Source organism: Dromiciops gliroides, chromosome 2 (assembly GCF_019393635.1).
Source record: "Dromiciops gliroides isolate mDroGli1 chromosome 2, mDroGli1.pri, whole genome shotgun sequence".
Taxonomy (NCBI): domain Eukaryota; kingdom Metazoa; phylum Chordata; class Mammalia; order Microbiotheria; family Microbiotheriidae; genus Dromiciops; species Dromiciops gliroides.
In genome coordinates, this window is record NC_057862.1 from 594666636 (window position 1) to 594689562 (window position 22927).

Consider the following 22927-nt stretch of genomic DNA (forward strand, 5'->3'; position numbering starts at 1 on the left):
CTTCTAAGTTGTCTTTGGCTGGAAAATTATTTCACACTGTCTTTTTGTGGGTTCTGCTGCTCCAGGAAATGTCTTATGGCATTATCTGAAGGTGTTTGGAGGGGTCTTGGGGAGAGCTCAGGCAGGTCACCGCCTTTCCTCTGCCATCTTGGCTCCACCCCCAAATCATGTTTCTTTCAAAGGAACCTCAGACACTTACTAGCTGTGTGTCCCTAAGCAAGTCAGTCACCTGACCTCTATCTGAGTTCCTTATTTGTAGAATGAGGATAACAATAACACTTACCCCCAGGGTTGTTGTCAGAACAAAATGAGAGATAATATTTGGAAAACACTTTGAAAACTTTAAAGAGCCATATTATTAAAGAGCTAATTATTAGTAGTAGCATTCTTATTATTATCATTATAATAACCTCAAGGTGTTATCTAGACCAAGTCTCCAAAGAATTGAGATTCAGCCCCTTGTTATATAAACATTACCAAGCACTTTTAGTCACCTTTAAAATTTGGCAAAATCAAGTGGTACCCTCCCTCTTCTGGGATCACTGGAAGCATATATTTTCTTCACTTCATGTCTCACAACACAACTGATTTCTTGTGGATTTCTAGCTTAGTTTGATACTCATTGAGTCCCACCTTGGAACCACTGAAGATATTTAGAATACTGGACAAGAGTCCATATTACTATTTCTGAAAAGCTGCATATAAAAATTAAATGAAAACAACAGAACATTGGTTATAATCTTCCTTACCTTTGACAGTCATCAAGAGATCCTCAAAGTTAAAGAGTTTAGTATGCAGCACAGGACCTGGCATATACTAGGTATTTAACAAATGCCTGTTGACTTAATTAGTTTTTAGATTTAATGCTTGGATTTCTAAAAATCAGTCACCAGGAAGTAAGAGCAGCAGTCCACATTTATATACAGCTGATAGCAATTTAGGATATTTTATGAAGACATCAATGTAAGTCTTAGTTGACCATTTTCATGGTTCCACTGGATAGGTTTGGTCTATGGAATCTTAAAGCAAGTACTGTGGGCCAGTAAACTGAAAAGAAATACTTTTAAAACCCCACTGATTTGAACTTACTTGTAGGAGAGATTAGTTTCTGCTAGTGAAATGTTTTAAAAAGAATTATAGTGTAAAGGAATTGTCTCAATGTAATATAATCTGTGTAAAGACAGCAACAACATTTTAAATATGTGATCCCTTTGAGGTATAAATCTCTTTGATTTGGTCAAGAAGGGACTAGTGTGATTGATTGACTAAATAAGCTGACTGCACTTCTGAGGATTTTAATTTAGCAGAGGAATTTCAGCAATTACTGAGTACCACAGCACAGCAATTAAGCTTCTAGAATGCTTGGAGGCTAATCCTTGCTCCTATATCAGTGAGACCAGATGAAAAGGCTACACTCTTCTGCCAGTGATCGTGTCACTGGAGAGACAACACATTCAGTGGAAGCAGAGAGACACATGAAGGACAAATAGGAACATAGATAAATGCAGACAAAGTGTCAGGTTCCCCATTCCAAGACCACCCCTCTCTTTTTACTTCTTGGAGACACCCTGTTTTCCAGAGCTAAAACCAGCAAAGAAGCTGTGCCTCGAACTTGACATAACAACAATCCTTTGAGTTCACCCTCTGGATGATCTTAGACACAGAAAAATCCCAGAATTGTTTCACACCAGTGTGAGGTGGTCCCTGAGTTTGGACAAGCACCTGTAGTACCCATGTTCCAGTCATGAAGTCCTGCTATGAATCAAATTTGTCCTGTTGCTCTTCACTTATTGTTTTGTTTTGCCTTTTTTTTTCTCTTCACTTATTGTTAAGGCTACAGCTCATTGCCATTGATGTAAGTATTGAGATTTGTCCACACTAAAGCTGGTCTCTTGGGGGACAAGGGGGCAGGGAAGATGGCATGTATTTAGTTTCTCTCCTTCAATGGAATAAAAAAAGGTTTTTGCTTATAACCACTCTTAGTTCTTTGGTTTTATTTTGTTTTATTTCATTTTTACAGTTAACTATGGTGTTGATAACCTGTGTGAACTCTCTGTTTTTTTTAAAGAGTTGACAGTGGTTGCATGACCTTTGTGACTTTGGTCATTCGGTCAGGGTTGACAACAACCTACCAAAGAAATAAGCAGCTTCAAGGTGCATCGCCAGGGATTGACTCAAGAAACTAGCAACTAGATCATGTGATTCCCCTTTGGCCATACTTTCTCCACCATCATATTCTAAGTTTAAGCTCTCTCTTCCCCTGAACTTGGTGTCCTTTGGGGAGAGTATATCCATGCTTTGAGGCAGCAAGGTGATACAATGGAAAGAGTACTAGGCCTAGACTGAGGAAGACCTAAGTTCAAATCCAGCCTCAGAAACTTACTAGGTGTGGGAACCTGGACAAGTCATTTAACCTGTATTTTTCTGTTTCCTCACCTGTAAAATGGGGATATTAATACCTACCTCTCAGGGTTGTTGCAAGGATCAAATTAAATAATATTTTGTAAAGCATTTAGCACAATGACTCATAGTAAGTATTTGATAAATGTTTGCTTCCTTCTTTCCTTTCTTTCTTAGGGAGAAATGTTTTGTACTAGCTATTTTTACTACACCACCTTAGGAAATATACATGCTAAAAATTATTGAGCCTACTGGCTAATAAGCAGTGAAAAGAACACGGAAAGAAGCTGAGAAGCAGCAATATTAGAAGCCCCTAACAACCTTCTGGATGGTTCCTAGGGTACCCCAAGAGTAGAAATCATCAACCACCCTCTGCAGATTGCCAATGTGAGTGGTAGTTAGTGAAGTGGTCTCAAAGGTTTGGTACAGCACTTCTGTTCCTATAAAGTATATCTTGAGAAAGTATGTGAAAAGGTTCTAAGATGTCCAGAGCAAATTATTATTATTCAGTAACCAATTTGACTAAGCAAATCTTTTCAAACGGTTGCCAAGTAGAGGCCTCTAAGAGACCTGTTTTAGTGAATAAAGAAAATGTATTTGTAATTAGCATATCATTTATATGGGAAGAGGAACTTCTTAAACACAAGAAACTCCTTATATATATTAAACAGGTATTTTGATGTAGAGGAAAGATAATTGAATTTGGAGTCCAGGACTGGAATTAGAATCCAACTTCTGCAATTTACTACTTGAATAACCTTAGGCAAATCACAATCTTTCTGGGTCTCAACTTGCACAATGATAAAATGATGGGCTTGGATTTACAGACTTCAAAGCTTCCTTCCAGGTCTAAATCTATAATACCATTATGAAAACATGAATTATGAAGTTTAAATTGATTTTTACTACACAAATTATTTTTTAAACTTAGCATTTTATAAAAACTAAATATTTTGTAATGATTTTGAAAGAGACTGATAATACAGAATTACTTATTTGATATTCAAACTTTGGATGGGGATCACCAATATCTAACACTTCATTTTTGAGATCAAAGGACCAAACAACAACAGCTTTTTTTTTTTTTTTAGTGAGGCAATTGGGATTAAGTGACTTGCCCAGGGTCACACAGCTAGTAAGTGTTAAGTGTCTGAGGCTGGATTTGAACTCAGGTACTCCTGACTCCAAGGCTGGTGCTCTATCCACTGCACAACGTAGCTGCCCCAACAATAGCTTTTAATGTAAACAGACTACGTTTTAATAAAATAAAAAACTTGTTTAAAATAAAAATTCAACCCCAACTCTCCTCTCTGCTTCTGGACCCTAACACATGGCTCACAACAGCCAGAAATTTTAAAAAATGAAAGCAGCTGTCCTGTCTGAACCACTGTTGAATAAGCTCTTGGACAGCATACACTACTTAACAAATTTCTCTTAAAGTGACTCATAGAACAGTGTTTGGAATCTTAGGCACTGTTTTACTCTGAACTTTTTCAGCCAACTGAGCTCTCCTAATTCCAACCAAATGATATTATTTTCAGCTCAAAGACACAGCTGTAGAAACATCTCTAAAACAGCGAGCATTTCACACACCAAGTCTCCTCCTCCTCCTCCTGGTATGTAAATTCCATGTGGCTTTCACCTGTCCAGCCCACTGTCATCTGTAATAGATTTCTATGTTTCCATCTGCTTGTATACCTTGCAATAACAGTCATTTAAAACTAAAACCATGGTTTTGTACTACATGGTCCACAAGACATTGAAACAAAAAAAATTAGAAAGTGACTTATTTACTGTCTTGTTTGATGTGCAAACTCTACAATGCAGTCAATAAATCAAAACCTGGAAAACATATCTACATTACAGAAAAAATATTTTCCCCCAAAACAGCAATAAGTCTATACAGAAGTTACTAAGACCTTGGGAGTGCTGATAGGCCCAAAGATGCTCATTTCATTATTAATAGATATTTCCCACCCTTTCTACACAGTAAAGCTATTAACTTCCTATATAGAAATATCAGACTTGTGATCCCATTGATGTTGGCACTACTTCTAACAAGTGCAGAATGAACCCTCCCCCCATCCCCATTTGTAATCTTTCAAGCCTATCCTTCCATAAATTGTCCCTGAGGGTCTGGGTCCACCCAACATTCAAGGTACCTTCCTGAACATCTCTTGATATTGCATAGAACCCAATGGACAAGAGGGCTATCTACAGGTTGTCCCTTTCTCTTTATATATGACAAGCCCTTTTGTGGTCATACATCACCCTGATGCTATCCTTTACAATGTTTCTCCTGAGCAATTTTTTGTTGGTACCAAGAAAGGAAATGTATGTGTATATCTATCAACATACAAAATTTAACACATATTCTTATTGCCCAAACAAGTTTAATGAATAACCCAAACTCTAGTTAGACTGTTCTAACCAGGTCTAATGATTTATAAGTTCTAGCTCCTTAAAAAGGGCATTTAAATATATCAAGAAATAGATCTGCTAAGTATGGGTAGGCACTCTGTCAATCCCTAACATAGCATATTTAAAGCTAGAAACAAAATTCAGTAGCTTTACCAAATATAGGAGAAGAGGACAATTTTTCTCTTCTCTTGAGGCTATATAGCTACTGTAGTTAGTCTGATTTCAGACTCCAAACACTTTTCAGTTACAGAACAATTAGGGAAGTTTTTTCATCCACAAATGCCACAGTTTTAAATCAAGGAGAGAGAACAAGAAACTCGTGATACTGGGAATTCAAATTTGGAAGTTCCAAAAATTTTTACAAGATAAAGTTCATTATTTACATGCAATTTTAAATTCTAAATCCTTTTTGTTCCCATTTTATTTCCACTCACTCATCCAATTACTGAATTTTTTGATCTGGTCCCCACAGTAACACAAACTTGGATTAACAGAATGGCTGTTTTATTTCCAAGCTTACAGCAGGTCTCCGCCAACGCTGACCAGCACCACATGATGACTCAAATCTGTGCAAGATTGTTCCCAAAGACCTTTCTTTGTGTTTTCCAATCCATTCACTTTAAAAAGAAAGCCATGCAAAGTCATTCTTTAAACACATTTGAGAGTCAACAGGTAGAAAGAAATTAATTACAAACCAGAATGATCTGCTACAATCCAAACTGCTGATGGACTCAATACAAAGTCTAACAACTGAATAAGCTAATTTTAACCTTTAAGAAAAACAAGATTCCACAGGATAGTAAGCCGTTGCCCTCTGATTCTTTTTGTACAGTTTCTTTCAAACACCAATAGTTCACGTCCAGACATTTATCAAATATGAAAAAACAGAGGAGATAGATAAACCTAAACTGCTTTTTAATCATCCCTAGTCCTTTTCCAAATCTGAAAGACTATGCACTCTACAGCTGGGGAGGGTATGTGTATGTGTATGTGGAAATATCATACTTTTAGGCTAATACAATAAATTCTTGTCAAGGTAAGACTGTGCATGACTAGATGTTACACAAACTTATTTTATGGCAGTGTATCCTTGTGCGAAGTTCTAATGTTTTCCAAGACTGGTTAAAAAAAACCAAACCACCAGACACTGTGAAAACCTACCAACTGGTTCTATCATACATTTTAGAGAGGAATTTTTGCTCTAGTGAAACAAGTGACAACTTTCAAGATCGTTTGTTAAGCCAAAGACTATTTTAAGGTATAGTAGGGCCTGCCTAAGTGCTTGTCCCACAGCTTTCCTCCCAATCACTTGGCAGGCCTCCAGCATACTCCAGCTTTCAATGTACAGTTCTAGTTAGAATCTCATCTTATTTATCTCTAAGAAACACTAAAATACCTAAATATTACACTATTAACTCACCTTCTATTAAAATTAGTCCAGGATTATGTATAACGACTTTTTAAAAATCTAAACACCTTCTAGTCATGACTGGCTTAGTCCAAAACAGATGGACAACTCAGGTAGGCTCTAAAAACCATGCCAAAAATTATCCTGAAACTGAGGAGTGTTGGGAGGGGAAAGAGGGCTAGATATTCTAATTTTAAAATACGTTTTAAATCAACAATAGCAGAACAGGAAAGACAGTTAAAAGGTTTTCTATTTTACAGATGCTTTTAAAAACCCTACTACCCATTCATGCTGGGTGGTTGTTATTGTTTTAATGATCTTTTCTTTTCATCAATTCCTACTGACAACTATCCAACCCCTGGAGAGCCCTCCATAACATTATTCACTGGGATTTATTTTAAAGTTTAAAAAGAATATAACATGACAATATGTTCTCTAAAAGTCATCATAGTACAATCTATAACTTGTTAATATTTGGCAAAATAAACTGCCTCTTTCCAGAACAATCCAGGATGGCTAACCACATGCTACATTCCATTGTTGCTACAAATGTATATTTAATTAGATCACTTGATCCTCAAGCTTCACACAGATGCATGGCATTCCAGAGACAGACTAGCTATCTATATTTTTTAAATGAAATATCAGTTTACTCTAAAAGTCGACAGAAGACTTTGAAGCAATTTTCTCAATTATGGTCAAAGATAAAATAGCGCCTTCTACACTAGATTTTATTTGAGAAAAACTGACTAAATTTTAATTCAAGAGAACACCACCCATGGAGAGATTTGCTACAACTAAATATATAATATTCATGCAAGATGAACAAAATGGTATTTCAGAGCTCAGAAAAAAACCAATTGGTTGACATGGAATGTTTTTAATAAATACAAATAGTTGTGAATACCATAAATGAGTCCCCCTTTCTAGTTAGTTTTTACTCTTAGCAACTCAAACAAAGGTTTCTCTTATTTGGTGCTGTATAAGGCATAACATCTAGGTATATCACTGACCACAGAACTCTGAATTCATTCTAACTATGAAGCAAATCAGACAAAAGGAAAAGCTAGTGTCTTTAATGCAATTTGACAAGCCTCCAATAGAAACAGACTTGCCAAATGAGAAATCATCCTATTACAACAGGATGACTGGAAAGAATTCCCTTACGCTAGGTGATTTTAAAAAAACCAAACCTTATAATAAGAGTTTAAAAAAATAAGCCAAGATGAGCAGATGTCATTTTTTCCTTTTCTCAAAATGTCATACAAATCTCATTTGTTTCAGGTGTCAGGGTGCTTTTTTTACTCAGATATGAATGGACCATAGGGTGTGATAAGTTGGGCATTTAAGGACAACCAACAGAACACAGTTGTCAACAGAGTTGTTGGAACTGTCAATGAAAAGGACCAGGCACTTTCTCAGGCAAATCATTAGGCAGATATTTTGACAATCACCCTGCTTGCCTCAGAAAAGACAGGTGAGCTAATTAGGTCAGAGATTCAATTCCACTGCCCAGAGCTGGAGGGCAATCAATCTCACTCTCTCACGCCTCCCCTCAACCACTCAAAGTCCCCATATTGTCTCTTTCTACATAGTAGTTATGCCAATGCTCCTCTGGGTTCTTCCCTTTGAAAACACATCTTTGATGGTTAGTGTTTGAACTAGGGTGGAATGAAGCCATTTACTAACTTCTTTCTTTTCCGGAGGGTCAGAAACCATCTTCCTACCTTTTAGAAACAGTGTTTCCCCACCATTGGCCTAAAGCAAATGTGTACTAGTCAACAGAAACTTATACTATCATTTTTTAAAAAGTATCTTAAACCATATTCTTTGGAACCTGTTCCTTTAGCCCCTGGCTCTCCTGAAGCTCACCAGAGGCCATCATTGCTGAGGCTATGAGAGTTGTAAGAAGTAGACAGGTTAAATATTTTTTCCAGTTCACAGTATAGATTGGCTTGGGAAACACTGTTCTAGAGAAAGTTTTTAAATGAAATATCAGGAAATATAATTGCCCAAAACACTGATTTTTAGGTGGCACAGTATATAGAGTACCTATCATGGAGTCAGGTGGAAATGAGTTCAAATCTGACCTCAGATACTTACTAATCGTGTCACCCTGGGTGAGTCATTTAACCCCACTCCCTCGTGGGGGAAAAAATATTCAGATTTTGATTTACTGGTTGCTAAAACATACCTACTTCCTTTTTTCTCCCCCTCTTTAAGCACTGTTGGTGGCACAGCATCTGCTCCTTTTTCCCCTCCTCCCCAGCATATGGAGAAATACTCTTTCTAGGTTTCTTCATTAGGAAACAGAGTGAGGCCAAAGTATTATTGGAATCAAGTAGACTGGGAGGCTTGCCAAAGAGTGGCATCACTCTTGATGCTCAAAAGTTCTCCAGGGTTTGGTTTGGAAAACTGGGTTATATATCAGATGTTAACTTTGACTTAATTTTTTTTTTCTTGATTCAGATAGTTCAGCCCCCAAGAAAGAAATGTGAGCTGTCTTTCAAGTCAACAAACCTATCATTTTGATCCAACCAACACATGCCTAATATGTGTCAGGCAGTATAGTGTTATTTTGAATTTTACTAAGATTTCCTGGACACATGAGCTGTCCCCAAAACAAATTTCTTTCAGTGATGGCCAGTGGATTAGCTCAATTATATTTGTGCTTCAAAAACACTAACCCATGAAATCAGTAATGTTAAATTATACTTTCTCAATTTGTGGCCAGTATGTTACAGGGAACCACAGGTTGTGTGTACCAAGTATAACTGGATTCTATAGACAACAGTGGGAAACGAGGTGTTGTCCACAGCATTTAAAGAGCTGTATCTCAAGAGAATTGATGTAATTCTGATGGGAATTCTTGCAAAACAAAACAAAAAACCCAACACATTATCTATTGAGAACTTCATTTCTGGTGTTTTTCCACTGCAAGTGAATTTTGTTCAGATAAGAAAACTAGCTACAGTAACTACATAGGTGTTTGAGTCTTTCATTAGCTGTTTACATTTTATCAAATGAGTTTTAAAAGAACACATAACAACAGATATTGTTGCTACTAGCGATCTTCAAAATTACCAGTAATAAGCCCTACCGCTTAATACCTATATAATTGTAGATGAGTCACCTTACCTTTCTAGTCTTTAACTTCTTAATTAGTAAAATGAAGATCTTACCTTGTTATTTTATTCTTAGAATTCATCGAAAGAATAAACTCACATTATTGAATGTGAAATTGAAATTGGCATGCTTTTAAAGCTATTGCATAACTCTATTTGGACAGTTTTAAAAGAGCTGGTTTGGTGACAAATGATCAATTATGGACATTATTCATATATAGTAATAAAATGTGGTATATTTTTCCTAGTTAGACAGTTGGATTCTGAAAACTGTTGTGAATTCTTAAAAAAAAAATAACACCATAACTTTGACCCTATTGTACTCCTCTTAAAAACTAGGATGCTAGGAAATAAAAAATGTACACATATAAACAAGAAAGAAATTTATATTTCTTTATTAGTTACCACTCATTACCCAACTCTAAAATCTGCATAGAAAAAAGGGAGTATAGGCCTTCCCCCAAAATGTTCAGAAAAATATTAATATTAGAACTTTGATTTGACCTTGGGGCAAGCATATCAGAACAAAATTCATTCTTAAATCTGCTATCTGAAACTTTATCCAGGTACAAAGGCAATGCAGATCAGAGGATTTCATCTATCTTAGGAAGACTTTATTTGTTTAGGTACCCTTTGACCTAGCTCTAATATCTTTCCCCATACCCTAAGAAACTAATGGAGTGCAAGGTTACCAAGGGAAATGTATATTTTACATGAGAAATCTAAACTCAGCAATTCCAATTTTCCCTAGACTGTCCAGACTACAAACTCAATTGTCAACTCACTGAGCCTATGATGTTTTGCTGCCAAATTGTTAGTACAAAATTTGAAAATCAAGTTTGGTTTAAGGTTATGCTTTGTTTGTTTTTGTTTGTTTCTTAATGGAGAAGGAAGCTTTGATTTGGATGCTTAAAAAATGAATGTACTGGGGACAGGTAGGTGGCAGTGGATAAAGCGCCAGCTCTCGATTCAGGAGGACCTGAGTTCAAATATGACTTCAGACACTTGACACTTACTAAGCTGTGTGACCCTGGACAAGTCACCCTCACTGCCTTGCCAAAAGAAAAAAAAACCAAACCCAACAAAACACAAATGTACCTTTAAAAAGAATAGATTTTCTTTTTTTGCTTCCTTTTTTCTTTTTAATTTTTCTCAATTACATGTAAAGATATTTTGAGTTCCACATTTTTCTCCCACCTTCCCTTCCCTCCCCTGCCCTGAGGCCAGCAAGCAATTTGATATATGGTATTGCATTACAATCACATTAAACATAAAAAAGAGCAGATTTTCTTATTGCTCACTCTCTGGATAAACATGCAAAGAGTAAAATTTGCAATTTTATATAGTATGAATTGTGTTGCACGAGTAGTGAGGGGCAATGTCAAATAGTGAAAAGAGCCCTGGATTTGAGATCAGGATTCCTGAGTGGAAATTCCACCTAGGATACTTACTAGCTACATGATGCTAGGCAAATTCCTTTTCTATTCAGAGCCATAACTTCCTTATTTGTAAAATGTGGAGCTCCAATGCAATAGATTAGACAAGATGAAGGTAATAAATAATTCATGTTAAACAACAAAGGAGCATTGGGTTTGGGTCAGCTGGTCTGGGTCAGAATTCCTATTCTGTACTTACTGCTTTTATGATTTTGGAAAAATAACTTAACCTCCCAGAACCCTTATCTAGAAAACATTGGGATTGGAATAGATAACCTTTAAGATATGTTTCAGAGCTTACTGGGCTATAAATCTATCACAGGAGGGAAAGTCCTAAACCAAACCCTTGAGCCACATTCCTTAAAGATGGAACCCTGTCTCTTGGATCACAGAAAAACCTATAAAGGCAACCCTCTCACATGAGAATTAGAGTCAGGGTGTCATTAGATAGGTTAATTATCCAATCAAGGTATATGAAGAACAAATGTTAGAGGCCCTTTTAAAGCGCTCCTTTTATTACCTTTTAATTTTGTTAAAAGGTTTACTTTTTAAAAATTATTTTTGTGGTATAGACAGATATGCTTTCAACACAATTTGCTTCAAGAAATATTTATTGAACCATGTAAAGAACTGCTTCATGTGTATCATACTTACTTGGCAGCTACATGTTACCCAGGAACAGACTAGGCACTCAGGACATTATCTGTTGATTGATTCCATCAGAATTTCTTTGATAAACTGAGTTTCCATATACTTTGATGAAAGATTTGTTTTTTATCTACATTTCTGTGTGGCTCATGAATAATGTGCTTAATAAAATTATTTCAAGGAAAACTATTAAATAAAATTGCCATATGATAAGATAAAGAGATAAAAACCATTGAAGAATTGTACTTCTCTAGATAAGAGTTCAATATTAAGAAATTTAAGTCCACTTCACACCAGTGCTCTAAATTGAGTCCAGTTTATTTTTCAAGTTGCTTTCCTATAGTTTTTGCTATGACACATGGTAGTAACATGCTCCACATATTAAACTTGACATTGTTTATCTAATGTATCATCTTTCTATAAGTCCTATGACTGCCCTCAGGAAATTTATTGCTAAGGCAGAAAGAAATAGGCAGATTCTACATATCATAAAATAGTTCCCAAATCACCATAAATGGCCTCAAACTCTCTCTCCAGCTCTATGTCCATATTTTCATCTGTCACTCAGATGTCCAGCCAGTAACTGAGATTCACTTGTCTAAAGCTCACAGAATCACAGATCTCATAGTTGAAAGAGGCCACCAACTCAATCTGAATTTGAAACACCCTTTCTGTAATATAACTTCAAAAAGAGGTCCCACATGGTCTGCTTTAACGAATAGATGAGAATCATTTGTAATTAGTAGCATCAGCTTATACATATATAATGTGATCTATATATAAATTATATATGATGTACATATTATATGTGTATACACACACACACACACACACACACACACACACACACACACACACACACAAAGTGATCCTGTTTTTAAACTCACAAAACAGCATTATTTTTATCCTACCTGGAATCCCAACACATAATTGGAGAGATAAGAGACTTGCACACAGGGTGTGCAATTGCAAGTTTAAGTTTCCTATATTCAATGTACCTAACCTAAATTTGTCACACCCTTTGAGAACCACTGATATAAACCATGTAAAATTCTTAAATAATTCGTTCTTTCAGTTGGTTACCCATGTAAATAGTTTTAACATCAATGAAAAAATCAACATTTTAAGTATTAGTAATACTTATGAGCAAAAGATATAATTTTGTAGAGTTTATTTGCTTATTACACACCCCAAAAAAGTATATTTTATCAAATAAAAAATGTTAAATGACCCCAAAACCCCCCAATATGGTTTGGATAACTCCAAATTATTGGGTTCTGATGAAAATTTTTGAAACCACATGCACATTACAGTGTGAGGGCCGAAATTTAATTTTTAACAGAGTGCTTACTTTCTAATTTTCCAGAGTAATGAGGTCTCACAATTTTAAGGATGTGTAGATCTTGAAAATGATTCAGGAAAAAAAATTCAAATTATGACTACATTTAGAATGTAGGAACTCCAGAATCTAAATGAAACAGGCTGAGTCAGGAATACCTGAGTTCAAATCTGGCCTCAGATAATGTGTGACCCTGGGCAAGTCACTTAACCCAATTGCCTCACTAAAAAATTAATTAATTAATTAATAGATAAATAAATGAATGAAACAGGCTTATTCAGCTACAATATTCAGAGAGAATTCTAAAAGAATTCTGATATAAAGCAAGCTATTTATAGTGGATCACCAACTCTTCTTGACTGTCACTTGATTAAAGGACAAAAGGAAATAGGCCGATGTTGTAGCAAAAAGGGATTGTGGTAGATACAAGAACTTTCTGACAATGAGAGTTGTTGATGGATGGCTTTCTGTCCTGAACATGTTTAAAAATGGAAGACTGGACAGGTTAGATGAAGTCCAAGCTGAAGAAAAGTAAAAAGGATTATTTTTTAAACTTTACTTCCCAACAGGTACTTCCATGATTATCTCTATTCTCATTATACCAATGAGCTAAAGAGAAAATGGATGTTGCCATTCCCTTATTAAAAATGGTAGAACCTTGGGTATTAGGTACCTGGCTTCCTAGTCTAATAACTTTTATTTTCAGAAGAATGCTTCAGGTATAAGCAACAAGACTAGTTTTCTCTGCTACATATACCAAACTCTGACTAGATTTTCTGGCAGGAGAGCCTATCTATTTCTTTAATGCTTTAATCTTTCAGTGGTATTCAAGAAAGAAGCAGAGGATGTCATAGAGAAGTCCATGGAAATTTTTATAAATATTGCCAAAAAAATGTTGTTTGGGATCCAGCAGAACTAAAATGAATATTTACTGCTGCATTAGGAAAAAGAAATAAAACTGTAAAAACACTTTAAGTGGGTATATGCCTCCCAAAACTATAAATGGATGAGAATTTTATCACAGAAATTATAGTAGTTGTCAATCATTGTAAAAAAGACTATATTAAAAATAATATTTAGAAGTGAACTTTTGCTATCTTGACAAAATTGCATAAATATGTTAACTATTTCATATAGAAACTTAGTCTTTGTTCAGGTCAATCAATCAATTAGTACTTACTATGTGCTAGAAACTGCTAAGTGCCGGTGCAGTCTCCCTTCTGGTTGTATCACAAATGTCTCCCTCCTTTTATAATATCTCAATCACTAAGATTTCCTAAACCACAACTGAGTTATACTAACTGTTACTAATGTCCCACCCAATAGATACTGACAAGTATAGAATTCCTTAACAAGAGGTAATAGGCCAATGACAGCCATTTTTTTTTACTGCCCCATTAATTTTCTTTTTTTTTTAAGAGGTTTTTGTGTGTGTGTGTGAGGCAATTGGGGTTAAGTGACTTGCCCGGGGTCACACAGCTAGTAAGTGTCAAGGGTCTAAGGTCACATTTGAACTCAGGTCCTCCTGAATCCAGGGCATGTGCTGTATTCACTGCACCACCTAGCTGCCACTTGCCCCACTAATTTTCATCCACTCTTCTAGCCTGCTCAAGGGATGGTCTCTAAAAACCTCACAAATACAAAAAACCAAAAATATTAAATGTGCCTTTTTTGGACCATGATGCCATAAAAATTAAATTCAGCAAAGGTCCATTGAAGCATAGATTAAAAATTAATTGGCAATTAAATAATCTAATCAAGTAATGATCCCTGTTTTTCCAAAGTGGCAGAATAAAAGATTCTTATCAGAATTCTGTAGCCCATAGATAAATCGCAGCTACTAAATCTTATGACATCAGCATTTAACTCTTTCTTATAATGAAGGAAATTGAAAATGCCTTGATAACCCATGGGAATAAGATTAAGATTTTTGTGGCACAGATTTATGTAGAAAGCAAAAATGAAACTTAATTCAATGATTCATGTTTTAATAATCCTACTGAGCTAAAAAAATATACAAATCAACAAGCTGTCATCTAAAGCTTCTTAATTTACATTATAATCTATTGCATAGTAGTATCCATATTCAAATGCCACAAACCTAGATTAATGAAAATATATGATTATCAACTGAATTCCTCCTAGGCTTTGAAATATTTAAGTACTGAGACGTTATATCTTTACTTAGGTGACATTTCCTCAAAACCACAGCCTAGAATGCACAAAATTTCATTCACCACTCCACTTCAAATACAAATGAACCAGGAGAAAGACATTTGTAAATGAAATTCACCATCTAAAGAGAGTTAAAAGCACTTCCATACTGATGGAGTAGAGAAACAATTACATTTGACTTAGTGCTATGAAACAAAGCCATAAGAAAAAATGTCATCTCATGAAAATCTGCCCAAATCACATTCAGAAGAAAATACGTAGAGAAAAGATATGAAGTTTTAAAAAATGTAGTTAATTTCAGCAACAATCATCTTAATGATGCCTCTACTGAAATAATCTTATATGTAAAGCCAACTTTTTCACCTAAATCAAAAAAGATGCTGAAAATGTTCCATCTCCATTAAATATAAACCTCATTTGTTATCACACAGGCATCAGTTTAGTTTCCAAATAGTTCCAATTTAATGGGGAAATAAAACCTTGACTAAACCCAAAACAATTTTTTAAATCCTTTTACCAACCATTGAACAGCAATTTTCAAAATCAATTTTAAAAATAATAAATCAAATTCTAACAGCCATACTTTTGTGGCCCATGAACTAAAAGTATTTAACTTCTTTAATTTTTCTAAACCCGTATTGTTTTCCTATAGCTAAAAACCTATATTCTTAATACTGGGTGCCTCAAGCTGCTAAATGTGAATTTACTACTGACACTGACTTCTGATATATTTAGGAGTCATTTGTATTTGAAGATTACATGCCATAATCAGTGATCTAAATAACATATCCTATGACTACCCACATACAACATGCACCATTTCCTCACATTTACAGTATCTTTCTTCCTGTCGCCCCTCCCTAATGCTCCCACAGTACTGTGGTAGTATGGGATTAATGTCCACAGCCGCAGGCTGGGCTCTAGCAGACCGCAGAAGAACTGCAATCGCATAACTCCTCTTCATTAGAATACAACCTAACAGCAACCTAGCAGGGAGGGTCCCTTCATCCACCCTCTCCCCTCCCCCCCCCCAGCAAAAAAAAAATCAATCTCTCTCTCTCTCCCCCTCCCCCCCTTCCACACCTAAGTGACCTGTTTCTTTTGAAGCCACATGCAGCTGAAACTGTATGACAGGGGGACAACCAGCTCTAGGCTCTGGGGGGAAAAGCTTTCCAACTGGGTGGGGTTGGGAAAGAGCACAGGGCGCTGAGTTGCTATGCAAAGCAGAGCCACCAAGAACAAAATAAGGTTGTCATATATCTCGCTGCATTGTGCTGCATCATCCCACTCCTGCTAGATTATGGTTTGATATACTTTAAAAAACAAAATAACCCAAGCCATCGATTCTTCCTTTCCTGAGGCCCACCTCCAGACACTTTTCTCACCTGTTTTTTCTTTTTTCTTCTTAAAATTCAAGAAGGTTTGCAAAGCCTGCAATCATATCAGGCTCTCTTCCCAACATGGAGAAAGAAGGGAGGGGGAACAACTGTAAATCTGATTGCTGCAGACTGACACTTTTCCCATCACAAAAGCCAAGAAAACGACCGAACGCTAGGAAATAGGGTGTGGGAGGAGGGAGGAAGAAGGGTTTGCAACCCAGCACACCCCTAAGGAGGCCAGAACAGAGGGATGACCGAGTCGGTACAAACCTGTTGAAGAACACCGAAGACCGAAAAAGCAGCCTGTTCCCAGCACTGTGGCTGCTCACGCCCAGTCCAGAGAGAGTGGGAAATGAAGAGGAGGAGGAGAAAGAGGAGGAGGGAAGGAAAAGGAGGCGGGAGCAGAGGGATCAGCAGCAGCAGCTGCTGCTGTTGCTGCTGCCGCCGCCTCCAGCTCATCAGCAGCAGCGCAGCTCAGGACCACGCCTGGTTGCATCTCCTGTACCGTTACATCCAACAACCTAGGTCACCAAGCACTGCCAGCGACCCCTGTCATTTCCATCCACTCGTCCAGGTGCCCACTCCCTTCCCTCTCTGCCCCTCCTTTAAACACACACACACACACACACACACACACACACACACACACACACACACACACACACACACTCCAAGCCACCAAAGGCGATTTTTCTTTTTTCGGAAACTCACTAAAATATGCGCTCCAGAGCCTCAGCACCCATTTCTCTTTAATGCCCCACCGGAAGGGGAAAAAAAACTGGGAGAATGAAGCACACGGCTTAAAGGAGGAGAAAGGCAAGGGGGAGGAGGGATGACTACTGCAACCTAATGATGGAGCCGCTGCAACAGTCACACACTACCATGTCTGCAGCTGCCAGACTGCAGAGCCTGCCTGCTGCCCTCTCTCTGATCTTACTGATTCCCTAGGCCCTGAATCCCGCCCTAGGCGCCCCTTTTCTCTCCCAGTGCCCTGTAATAATAGAAACACTTTTAAAAAAGAGTGGGTCACCAGCCTGCAATCCCCTACTCACCCCTGCTGCCCCTCCCTCCCTCCCGGTTTCTGCAGCCTCCCCTCCCCCTCCCTCCAACCTCAGTACTGGGAAAGGGTCAGCGTGATCCCCCCTCGTCGTCCTCCTGACACAACACCTTAAGGTCCATAGCCCCTCGCCCCGAACCCTGTGCCGCCCCCTCCCGCAATCCTCTCCTACCCACCTAACCCGGGGGTTGGGAACGGAAAGGAGGCTTCAGTGAGTTGGCATCTTGTCCGCAGAACGACAGCCGCAGCCTCAGGGCCCTTACCTCTTCGGGGTCCGGGGAGATGGAGAGGATGGGGGGGGTGGGGGGCGCCGGGGTCCCGTCCTCCTCCTCCTGGGCAGCTGGGTGGGGTGAGAAACGGCTCGTCTGGGCTGGCAGCCGCCGTGGGGGTCGGGGCTCACAGGACAGGACCGGGCGCCGTGCAGGGCAGCGCTGCGCTCCCGAAGGAGATGAAGGGAAGGGAGGGACTGGAGGAATCCGCAGCCCACACAGCAACAGCTGCACTGATTCAGGAGGCAGGCGGGAGGGAGGGCGGGAGCTAGGGGGGGGGGGGAGAGGGGGGGGGGGGGAGAGGGGGGGGGGGGAGATGGATGCTGCACAGACACCCACCCACAACCCTCTCCTCCTCCCTCTTGCTCGCGCTTCACCCCCCTGCCCCCAACCACACAAACAATTCTCCCTCTCTCTCTGTCTCTGTGGGCACCCACCGCCCTCTGTCCCTCTTCTCCCCTGAGCTTCTCCAACCCCTAGCCCCCGGCCCCCGGCTCCCTCCCTGCTACCTGCAGCTAGCGCCTTCTCTAGGCTGGAGCTGATAAACAAGTGCGCTTGCATATTCACCTCCCTCCGCATTCCTCCTCTCCTCAGCCCCCGAGGCTGGGCCTGGAAGCCAGGCACCCCGATTGAGGCCACTGCCGCCACAGGAGGAGATGGAGCGCCGGGGACAATGGGGGCTTTGTCCCCACCGCCCGAGAGGGCCAATTTCACGTTTAATTTAAGGCTAATTCGATTATCACCATGGAAAGGGGCAGTCTAATTCTGAACGTGACATCGCTCGGTCTCTTTTCTTCCTTGGTGTTTTTTATTTTGTAACAATGGACAAAGTTTGTTTTCTGGGTTTGGGGGTTTTAAGTGGGTGGATTGCTTGTTTTTGTTTTAAACCTGGGAGGTAATGCTTGTAGGTTTCCGCTTAGGTTGGAGAAAGGCTACTTCTCTGTTGGGCGCTTTTTTTTTTTTAAGTTTCCCAGTTCTCTGGGTCAAGTTCTTCCTTTGTAAGTTCTTTTAACCCTTTATACCTAGGTAGCCTAACCTGGTACTTGAACTCCATCCTCTTGGCCTAGAGGCAGGCATCCTCTACTCCCCCCCCACACACCTTAAACAAATTGTTCCCCCACACTAACAAGCTGTCAGTCACTACTCAGTAATAGACCTGTCAAAGATCTTATCAAGACATCTACATTAGCTAGAAATCTGAGCTTTAGAACAGAAGCTCCTATAGATTGTTGTGGTTAACTTGCTTTGTATGGTATCTAGCCCAGACCTAGAAAAACACGAACACTATGCAATTTTTTAAAAATTATTTTGGTTCAAGAGAACTGTTGAACCTTTTCTTCTGAAGGCTCCTCCAAACCTTAAAACAAAAACTGACCTAGAAAAGGTTTGAGAACTTCATTACTGCTAGGCAGATACTTCAAGTCAATAGAGATCCGAGACCTAGTATATTTAGGGGTTTTTTGTTGTTGTTTTTAACTGTTTACAGATGAATACCATATTTTGCTGAAAATGCAAAAATTTGAACTGTTAACTATAGTTAACATGCACAAGCACATACATATATACACACATAAAAATTAACCACAAGGTATTTCTTGCCTAATGTACCTAATCACCCTACTCAATCCCAACAATGGTCTACCCCAACAGTCAGTCTCAATTTGGATGGCCCAAAGCTTCAAAGTAGAAACAAAAAAAATTGTAATGTTAATAACATATCAAAGTTATTAAATTGTCATAGGATTTTAAGCATGTTCTTCCCTTTTATAATGTCTTTTAAGTTCTCAATCTACCTTATATCCATTTTTATATTCTATATTTAATTATATAGGTAGATGTTGTTTTCTTTCATAGTACGTGGCACCTAGTAAGTGCTTTTCCATTGATTGAATTAGATGAACATCTTTAAAAGCTTTAAAAATTGGTAGTATCCTGTGATGCTGGTAAATAATTTTAATTTTGAACATTTTCTGGTTAGAAATAAAGAGACCTAAAAAAAAAAGAAAGAAAGGAAGGAAGGAAGAAAGAAAGGTCAGAAAAAAACAGTCATTTAGCTTTTTGTGAGTAAAATAAATGTTTTCACATGTGCAACTGCAGTGTTTCAGAGGCTGAAAGAAATAAAGCATTTTTCAGGAAGGTCATCAAATCGATCAATCAAAACAAAAACATGAAAACAGGATACAAATAAGCATAGGGAAATTAGGCACTGAAAATGAATACTGGCATCAGCCAGTCTGAGTGCTTGTTTCAAAGTTCATGAAATACAAAAGAAAACAATGGAGTCACTGGGGGAATAAATTGCTTAAACACTTCCAAAGTTATTTTTAGGAGTGGTCTTTAAATATTTCCTTTATCTCTCCACCACTAGAATGGTTAATCTTCTTTTAGTTAGTTCTAGAGGAGAGACAATATCCTATACCCAACCCTAACCATTTTATACTTTCTTCCTAGGAAAGGCCACATGTCCCCTTAGCTGTGTCTCGAAGGTTATATGGCATTGTACCGGAGACTGTAAGAATTCACCAACTTTACTGGCTTTATTAAGAATGATTCCAAAGTTCATAATGTAAGGGCTATGACTGAAAGTTTTATTGTAGGACATAAGGAAAACTTTTTAATTGCAGAAATTGAGAAAGGTCTTATTAGAGAGGTGGGACTTTATCTTCATATTATTATATCTAGCAGCATATTATTGACAACCAGTAAAAATTAATAGGAATGAACAAATTTAGACCATAGAAATAGTCATTAGTCATTTTAAAAGTATGGCTAATGAAGGAACACCCTAAAATGGAACACTTCCAGTGTACAGGGAAACGGCTTAGTTTAGGTTCAACACTGAAAATTAGACAAATTCAGATAGTAGATTATTATTAGTAATAGTAATAATCTTGATCTTGGATTACTAGTGATCATTATAATAACATATTAGGAAAACTTTGGTTTTTACAAAAAAAAATTCATGTTCAACATTTAGTCTATCAGTAATGAATATAACCAAGGAAATACTTTACTCTATGATTCCTTTCTCATTAAACTTCCTTTCCCCTAAAGTCTTTGGGCAAGATATTCACATGTAATTATATTTTTAAAGGCAAAAAGAACAGACTACGATAGTTAAATTTACACCTGTGAACCTGTAATAGTTAAAACAATATTTAAGAGTAAAAAAAAGTAAAAACTATAGAATGAAATGATTAAAAAGAAAAATCAATCCTCAATAATAATATAAACATGACTTGGATGATGATTGTTAGATTCCTTTAAGTCAAAAGTGATCTCAATGTGCCAAACCTGTTAATGTTTGATCTTTGTTTTTTCTTTTTTTTTTCTTTCTTTCTTTTTTTTTTTTTTAGTGAGGCAAGTGGGGTTAAGTGACTTGCCCAGGGTCACACAGCTAGTAAGTGTTAAGTGTCTGAGGCCAGATTTGAACTCAGGTATTCCTGACTCCAGGGCCAGTGCTCTATCCACTGCGCCACCTAGCTGCACCATTTTTTTCTTTTCTTTTTTTTCCTGTTATTTGCTTCCCATGGGCTATCTTCTACAAGGATACTTTGAAATTTTAGACTCAATCTCTTCTTTCATCAATTGTTTCCTTGTTTGACCAGGGAATCCAGTGATACTATATTACTATTCAGTACTGCTAGTTGAAGGTGAAATTGGGAAGTAATTAAAGTTTGCCACATTCTTTCCTTACCTCCTCTATTTAGGAAGGTAGCCTGCCTAAGACACTTAATAGTTGCATAATACTGAACAAATAATTTAATATCTATGCCTGTTTCCTTATCTGTAAAATGAGGATAATAATAGCACCTACCTCAAAGGATTGTTGTGAAGATCAAATGAGTTAATACTTAAAGCACTTTGTACACCTTAAAGTGCTATATAAATGCTAACCATTATTATTATTCCTCCCCTCAGTGAGGTTTTCCCTCAATGTACTCATGGCTTAATATTTTCTCAGTTCTTTCTCCTATGAAAAACTTGTTTGCACTATGGTGTAAGTAACTGGCAGATTTCTCATTAGTACTGTTTATCTTAGAAATAAGAGGGACAAGACCTCTGTTTAGTTTAAGGTGGAGGAATGGAAATTCCTTATCATGTATTTTCACTTATCAGTGAATCAGGATTTATTTTGAGGAAGGAAAACCATTCCCAGCCCTTTCAAAATCCCTTTTACATGGTTGGCTTACTTATAAGACCATCCCTAGTCCCTAAATTCCTCTCCAAACTAAAAATGGTGCAAATCAGTAAACATATTAATTGAGTTCCTGCTTTGTGTCCAATAAATACTGGTAGAATGTGAAATAAAAATCTGAGATCTTTCAAAATCCTATTTTAATTAATGATAGCTGACATTTATAAAGCACTTACTATGTGTCAGACACTGTGCTAGGCATTTTACAACAATTATTCTCATTCAATCCTCACAACCATCCTGCTATTATTATACCCATTTTACATATTAGGAAACTGAGGCAGAGGTTAAGTGACTTACCCAATAAGTGACTTATTGAAACAGCCAATAAGTATCTGACTCTAGATTTGAACTCAGGTTTTTCTGACTTCAGGCCCCTAACTCTATTTATTTTTAGCTTAACTGCCTAATTATATAACAAAGGCGTTTCCTTGGGTTTTCTTGAATATCCTCAATGACAATAACAGTTCCTTTCTCACCTCTACCTCTTAGAACTCTCTTTGTAGTTCAGTTTAAATGCCACCTCATTCAAAAGACCTTTCCTTATTTCCCCAGTTTGTGGCCCCTACATGTAAATAAATAAATGCATGTATAATTTTATTAAGTATGTATTTATATAGTCAAAATAAAATATATTAGAGTGTATATATATGTATGTATGTATAGCCTATGTCTACTTATCTGTGAACATGTTGTATCCCCCTGTAGAATGGAAGCCTTCTGAGAACAGATGTCTTATTTTTATATGTTTCAAACTAAGCACGGTGCCTGTCAATAGGAAGTGCTTAATAAATGTTTATTAATTGATTAGTATATATCACCACCCATAAATTATATGGCTAATCTTTCAGCTACTCCAAAGAAAAATCTTTATTTATGGGAAGAATTGAAACCCATGCCTTATAAGAATCAGCTGAAAGAATTGGGAATGTTTAAACTAAAGAAGACTTAGAAACATAATAGTATTTAAATCATGTAGAAGAGTGATTAGGCTCTTGCTTAGCTCCTGAGAATAAGACTATGAGCAATGGGTGGAAGGTATAAAAAGGCAACTCTTGACTTGATTTAAGGG

The 22927-nt window shown here is 37.5% G+C and overlaps 1 protein-coding gene across 1 annotated transcript in view; it reads right to left on the reverse strand.

The window, feature by feature from the left end:
* Window positions 1-16723, reverse strand: part of SPTBN1 (spectrin beta, non-erythrocytic 1) — a 269957-nt gene extending 253234 nt beyond the window's left edge. The window contains 1 exon segment of the mRNA XM_043984887.1: window positions 16602-16723. The gene's annotated coding sequence lies outside the window, so the exon portion shown is untranslated.
* Window positions 16724-22927: the final 6204 nt, after the last annotated feature.